This window comes from Vigna radiata, unplaced genomic scaffold, assembly GCF_000741045.1.
Source record: "Vigna radiata var. radiata cultivar VC1973A unplaced genomic scaffold, Vradiata_ver6 scaffold_275, whole genome shotgun sequence".
Lineage (NCBI taxonomy): Eukaryota > Viridiplantae > Streptophyta > Magnoliopsida > Fabales > Fabaceae > Vigna > Vigna radiata.
This window is the reverse complement of record NW_014543809.1, coordinates 22698-30124: the sequence shown is the minus strand read 5'-3', so window position 1 is coordinate 30124 and position 7427 is coordinate 22698.

Below are 7427 nucleotides of genomic sequence, written 5' to 3'. Positions count from 1 at the left end.
AGCTATTACGCACTCTTTCAAGGGTGGCTGCTTCTAGGCAAACCTCCTGGTTGTCTCTGCACCCCTACCTCCTTTATCACTGAGCGGTCATTTAGGGGCCTTAGCTGGTGATCCGGGCTGTTTCCCTCTCGACGATGAAGCTTATCCCCCATCGTCTCACTGGCCGACCTTGACCCTTGTTATTTTGAGNTCATATCTAGTATTCAGAGTTTGCCTCGATTTGGTACCGCTCTCGCGGCCCGCACCGAAACAGTGCTTTACCCCTAGATTCAGAGAATAAATATTGTAAGAAAACGGAGAGAGAGGAATATATCAGTATTTACTAAATTTCTGTTGTTCTTTCTCGAGGCCCTGGTACCTCGAATACCAGATTTCACTGTCATACCTATCACTCTTCCAAAGATGTTGGCTGATCTTTCCATGGCTGGTTGCTTTCCACTGGAATCTCCTTCAAATTAAGACTCTCCTTTTGTTTTAAAATGTCATCTAATCTTTCAGTTATGTCCTCCAACTTATTAATACTAACGATCCTTTTCCTATTGAAAATGTGAGAAAAGGAATTGCTTACCTCCTTTCTGGTAGCAGCTTTAGTAGAAACTTCATCAAGTAAGTCATCAACCTCATAGACAATATCTCTGAGAGCATCGAGCCACTTTTTGACATTGGAGTCTGTGATTTGTCGATTCTCAGCATCAGCAAGAACAACTCTAAGGACTATCAGCTGGTTCTCCACCTTTCGAAGCAACTTGTCAGGCTTCTTTCCACGGATCAGTCTGACAAGCTCAGGGGTAGCTAGCCTGTCAAAAAGAACGTCAAGGAAAGCAGAGAGAAGAGCACCACCTACCACGGCTAATTCCATGATCTCAGGAACAAACAACTGATGATCAGAGTAGAAACGCAAAGGAAATGAACGAGATGCAAAAGTTGGGTTGGTTCTTGATAAGGTAGACTTTTACGAGGAGATTTGGCAGGCTTCAACACTCTTCAGTTTAACTCTTAGTTCAACGTAGTAGTGGTGAATACTGTATCTTTTCTAAAAGACAAGGTTCTTCATTGGATGCTTTTCTAAAGACTCTTTCTTTCTGTTCCCCACTAGCGCGTTAGATTGACATAAAGTTACTGGATTCCAATTTTTCCATTTTGCAAAGAAGTCCTAAAAGTATTTTATACGGTTAAAGACATGAATAGTTGATAAGACAAAATACGATCCTCTGTTACAATGAGACTGTTTAGACAATAGGTATGAGCATGGAAGAATGAGGTCCGCTTCCTGCTTATAATTTATAATTTGATATTTTGATGTAGAATGAATAACACAATATATTACTTCAATTATTGTCTAAAATAACTCGTTTAGGAACCAAAAATTCAGTTAATACCTTGGAGCTTTTAAAAACTTGGAATCTAATAACGTTGAATTTCTTGATTGAGTTGTAATAGGGTGAGCCTTTAACCCTTTAATGGAAGAGGCTGATAAGTAGACATAAGCTCAAATGTACATTTCTTTATAACTAATTTTTTATTCAATCATTTAAATTATATTTTAATTAAATAGTTAAAAAAGGAAAAAGTAATGATATCGTATAGAACACATTTAAAGTACCATAAAAGAAATAATGTCATTTAAAATTATTATTTACTTCATATTATAAAATTGTCTCTTATTCTTTTAATTGTATATCATCAAAAATATTCTAAGAAAAAATATTTTCATATAACCAACAAAAATACAACAAATTGAAACAATGTGAATTATCATGATACATCCAAAATTATTATTAATTAGTTTGTTATTAATATTTATTACTCTATTATAATATTTTTAAGATCCAGAACAATAATTTAAAAGTGTTAATGGTTTTAATAATGTTATTCGATTATTTTATCATGAAAAGTTTAATTATAAATAGATTTGACATTAATCGAGTTTCGTTTTATAAAACTCATCATATCTCTAGAAAGATTATCTAAATTTTCCTTGGCCTTCTTTCTAATCTTTTGAGTTTGTTTCTCATTTTTTCTTACAATCAAAGTTCACCAGTAGATTCATAATGAAAATGTTTACACTTCTAACCGATCACCATTTCAAATAGGATAAGTTCACTTTTTTTATTTAATTTTGAGTTAGTTTAGCATTTTAAGAAATACACAGGTTTTAAGATTCATGTATGTAACTCAAAATAATTCAAAGTGAATATCTATTTAGTTGTGATTGTAATGAAATGTTTAGACTTGTGATATAATGTTTGTGTAGCATCTTTTGATAAAAAAAGCTCTAACGAGCATTATGAGTTAAATGTTTGTTTAATCAAGATAAAAGAAGCTAATAATATTTTTATGCAATCTAATTTATATTGCCTGAATTGAATGTTTGATAATCTATGATTGAATTATTGATTTGAGAAATATGTAAACTATGGTTGAATTACAACCTTTGATTTAGTCAATGAATTATTATAATTGTAGTGATTGTTTATGATTTAGCTGTGTGTTTTGAGTTAGATAAGTAATCCAAGTTTGAATGTTTAAATGTATCTCTTGATTGTGAAATTGGGGTTAATAATTTATGCGATGACATCTTTGGCTTATAATGAATCTTTTTAAAGGAATTGACACTACTTTTTGACTTGAATAAAAAATGAGAAGACTTTCTAAAACCAAAAGAACTATCTGATATGAAAAATTGTGAGTCTGTATAATGCAGACTCACTGTGGAAGCTCATTCCTCATTGAACAAACGAATGTTAAATTCGAGTTTATTAGAGAGATAAAGAGTTAGGAGAGATGTGCTTGTTAGGCGAGCAAAACAAAAACTAAACTCAAGTTTGGCATAAGTAAGGAAGGAGGGGTTGTCGGGTGAGTATCCTCTCACTAGGCGCATTTATCTACATTTTGTTACAACGCTCGATCTGTACAAATCATTTAGTTGATAGCGAATGCTTTTCTAAAAGTAACTCAACTAAGTAACTAGACTTACTTAACGAGTTTGTCATTTGTTATCTTTGATTTGTGATTTGAATTGATGAAGAATAAATGATATATGAAAATGTGTTAGCATTCTAGTTTTGTCTCTTTTTCTTTTATAAAATTATTTTTTAGTTTTAATTAGTTTGCATTTTTCTTAGATTAGAATATATTTTAGATTTTGCAAAAAAAAAAAATAGTTTTCTGAAAAATTCATTTCAAAAGCTTTCTTTAGCCTGTTTTGAGGTAAATAATAATTCTTGTTTATTTTAGAAAAAATAAAAAAAGAATAAAGCACAACATTTCTTAGATAGGTTTACTGTTTTACAATTTCTGAATTTTAACCCTTCCTCCAATTTTGGATATTTGCATAAAAGACCCTTTAATCAAAACACGTAGCTTAAGGGATGCTGGCAGATCTCACCAAGTTAACTCGAGATTCCTCTTCGGAGGGCTGGCATAGTTGCGAAACCAGCAAGACACAAAGGTTGAACCGGGGCACATTTGTCTAAAGCTGCCTTGAAGGATTGGAGCTGGGTTGCGAAATGGGGCTGGCGCTGAGCTGCATCGGACCTGAAGACGCTTAGGTTCAAGTTTTTTTTTTTTTTTTTTTTTCTTCTTCGGGTTTTCTGTATCATTAAAAGGGGGGCTTCTTCTGTTTTAAAATACGTTTTGTTTTGTTTTCTTCAATACTTCTTCTTCTCCAATCATGTAATTTTCTTCTTCTCAATAAATTTCTACTTTCTCTCGTTATTCCTGCGTAATTTTCCTGTATGTCTTTTCCCTCAATTTTGATTCTCTATGTTTCTTGCAATTTTTAATCTTTTGTTTTACATTTGTAAGTTCTTTTAATTTTTTGTAATGCTTTACATTTCTTTTGAATTCCTGAAGCATGTGTAGTAATTCTTTAGGTTTTGTTCATCATCTTTGTGCTTACCTTAATTCAGATTTATGTTCTTGAATTGTTTGGGAAATTAAGTGGAAACTACAGAATTCTTGGTTCTTATTTGAAGACCATAAGGAGGGCCTTATTTTTCAAGAGGTCTTCTTGAGTCAGGATTCAATTTGACATACCAATCAGAACAGAAAGTTTTAACTCTGGATCAAATTCGTTGTTGTTGTTTAGTGTATTTTTAATTCTTGGTTTTTCAGTTTTAAAATCCTATGCCTTGTTTTTGTGGTTTAAATTGTGTAGTAGGGTTAACCTCGATAGTATTGATATTAGGTCTGTTTGCATTCATTTTAATTTCTAGTTTTGTGTATGTCTTGATACCCAAACTGTAGATATTAGATCCCATGTATTTTCTGAAATCGGTAAGTGTCTCTTAGGTCAACTTATGATGCATGATGTAGCTTTCATTCTCNATTCCATAGTTATATTCTCATTTCATTCTTAGCATAAACCAGATTTGATTAGGTTTACCTCAAGTACATTCCAACATGTTGGCATCTCTAGCATGATAGTTAATTCATTCCCATGCGTAAAAATCTGCATTCATATTGTCTAAACAATCTTTGTATCATTCATAGATTGGTTAGGTCATTTAATTGCATAAAATTTGACTTCACATAGTAAGGTCCTGTTGTTGTCATGTTACTGTAGTTGTGGTCAGATTTAAATTTGATTCTTTTGACCCTATACATAGTCTACATAGGTTTGCATTTTACCTCATTCTATATTTTGCTGAACTTGGTTTACATGCTTTCATATTGACTCATAATGCTGTCACGGTATTGCATTCATAGCTAATTTTAGTTCATTCCATGGGCCTGTGCATATCATCCGTGATTAACTCTCATCTTTTATAACGCAGCATCATATAAATTCTAGAGTTTCATTCTAAATTTTGCTGAACATAGTTTACATGCATTCATATAACTCTGCACAAAAACTAGTTTCACATATTGACTAATAATGTTGTCATGGTATTGCATTCATAGCTAATTTTAGTTCATTTCATGAACATGTGCCTATATCCGTGATTAGCTCTTATCTTTTATAGCCTAACATCATTTTAATTTGGATAGTGTTTTCGGCATGAACATAGTAGCATCACATAAATTCTAGATTTTCATTCTAGATTTAGGTTGTCATATAGACTTTAGGTTCATTTAGGCAATTTCTTTCATTTTGGGTGCTTCTTGGTTGAAAGCTATTGGTACACATATTGTTGATTATGGAGAACATCATCTTAAGTTCTTGTACAATGAAAAATTTATGGTTTTACAAGGTCAATTGGATCACATACCAACCCCGGCTCATCTGCATCATATTTGTAGAACTCTTTTTTCATTCTCATTGTCCTTGTTAAAAAGAAGAATGAATCGTGGAGAGTTTGTACAGATTATAAAGCACTTAATGCTATCACAATTAAGGATATTTTTCGTATTTCTACAATTGATGAATTGATAAATGAATTGTTTAGAGCAAAATATTTTTTCAAGTTGGATTTGAGATAGAGCTATCACCACATTCCAGCTGATTCTTTATCATGAAGTTTCTAATGGCATGGTCTACACCAATTGGGTTATGGTTAAAACAGGTAGCAGAATTAATGGCAAATGGTGATCACCTATTTAAGCTCAATTTCAAATGTGTTAAGTTTAAGAACATGAAAAATTAAAAACAATAATTTGAAAAATTTATTTCATTTAAGAGATTCAATTGATAAACTTGTTTATTAATTATTCAATTTAAAAATATTTATTTCAAGTAAAATATTCTCTAAAAGATATATTGATTTATTAATTATTTATTTTATTTAAAAATATTTTCTGAGATAAGATTTTGCTAATAATTATTTAATTAAGAAGATGTTAAACATATTCCCCAAGGGATATAGTAGTCATAAGGGATATATAAACTAAATTTATCTCCAAGTTATTTTCTTTGTCTTTTTCCTTGAATTTCGTCAGAGATAAAACTGAATTTTGGATTGAAGGTTTCCCTATAAATAGGTGTGTTGAGATAGTGGTGAGACATTCAAATTAGAACTGATTTTTGAAGATAAACAAGGACGAATGTGAGAGTGAAGATTAAAGAAGTTTAATTGAAACATTGAGTATCTAGATAAAGAGAGTTAACTTTAATTTTGTCCTACGAAGCGTGTGTGGTGAATGTGTTTTAACATAGATCTAGTTGCATTATTATTATAAAATGTATGAATGTTGGAGCAAAATCTATGTATGTAAGGGAAACTAAGTCTTTGTCATTGGTTATGTGTGATTTGAGTTTATGTTATACCATCTAGTGTAATGTGTGTTGTACTTCAAGTTTTTGTATTTAAAATGTGTTAATTATATGAGTTTTGCAGTCATATGAAAGGTTTTTATTTATTATAAAAGGTGTTTCAGTATGGATGTGTGGGACCGAAAGACTAATCTCGCTAATGTATTTTTATTACTTCTGAATGTCTGGGACGCTTGCTTCTCCTTAATTAATGTCGTTTGCTCACCCTTCTGGAAGTCGCTCGCGCTCCTTCAGTTTGTACTGCTCGTCCTCCTTCACCAGCAGAGGGGGATGTACCTGCAAAAGGCACTCCGACGCTCAAATTAAGCGTAGGTTGTAGAGTTTTGGCCTTTTTAGAAAGTGACTTTATTATCACTATAGAGTACTTTTGAGTAGGAGTGAAGGTTTTAGCCTTGGCCCTCTATTTATAGGTTATCATATAAAATATAAACAGACTTACCTTAAACAAATATAAACAGACTTACCTTAAACAATTTACCTTAAAATCCGGTTGGTTGCTTATAAACACCTTTATCAATATCTTTAATCAGATGTCTTTGATTATTTTATTTTCTGTTGGACTATTAGCCCAATCATTCAAATGCTGACCCAATTACGACCCAACATCGTTTAACTGTTTGATTTGGTTAACGAGTGCTGACAAAGAGTGCTAAATGTGGTTTGACCTTTGATGAGCATTGAACCTGGTTTGACCTGGTTGACGAGCGTTGCTACAGTGGATAGACCGATCGCTGTTGAGTACTAACCGGTCGGCCTAGATATCATACTATACCAAAGGTAAGTTAGATTGTTGGTGTGATGAATGCATGATAGAGTAGGGTATGTTATAAAGGAGAAGTTTTTATGATTGATATGACTATATGAATGATGTGTTGTGTGTCTTAGGAAAAGGTAGACTTTGTGGGACGAGTCCTGCCTATGTCTCTATAAGTCTTTGTGTGAGCATGAATGAACTTTGTAAGTCTATACGTGAACATAAATTTCAGTTTTGTGTGAGTGAATGACTGGTAAACTTTGTGTGAATGATACAACTAGTAACCCAATATGGGTTAAGATATCTCTTAAGCTTTATGAGAATGGTTGTTTGGAAGCTCTATGTAAGATAGTGGATAGACTCTCTGTGAGTGAAAGGTTGGAAACATTGTGTAAGTGTAACAATTGGTAGCTCTATGCGAGCTTGTAGTGGTTTTGTGTGAACTTGTGACTTTATGAG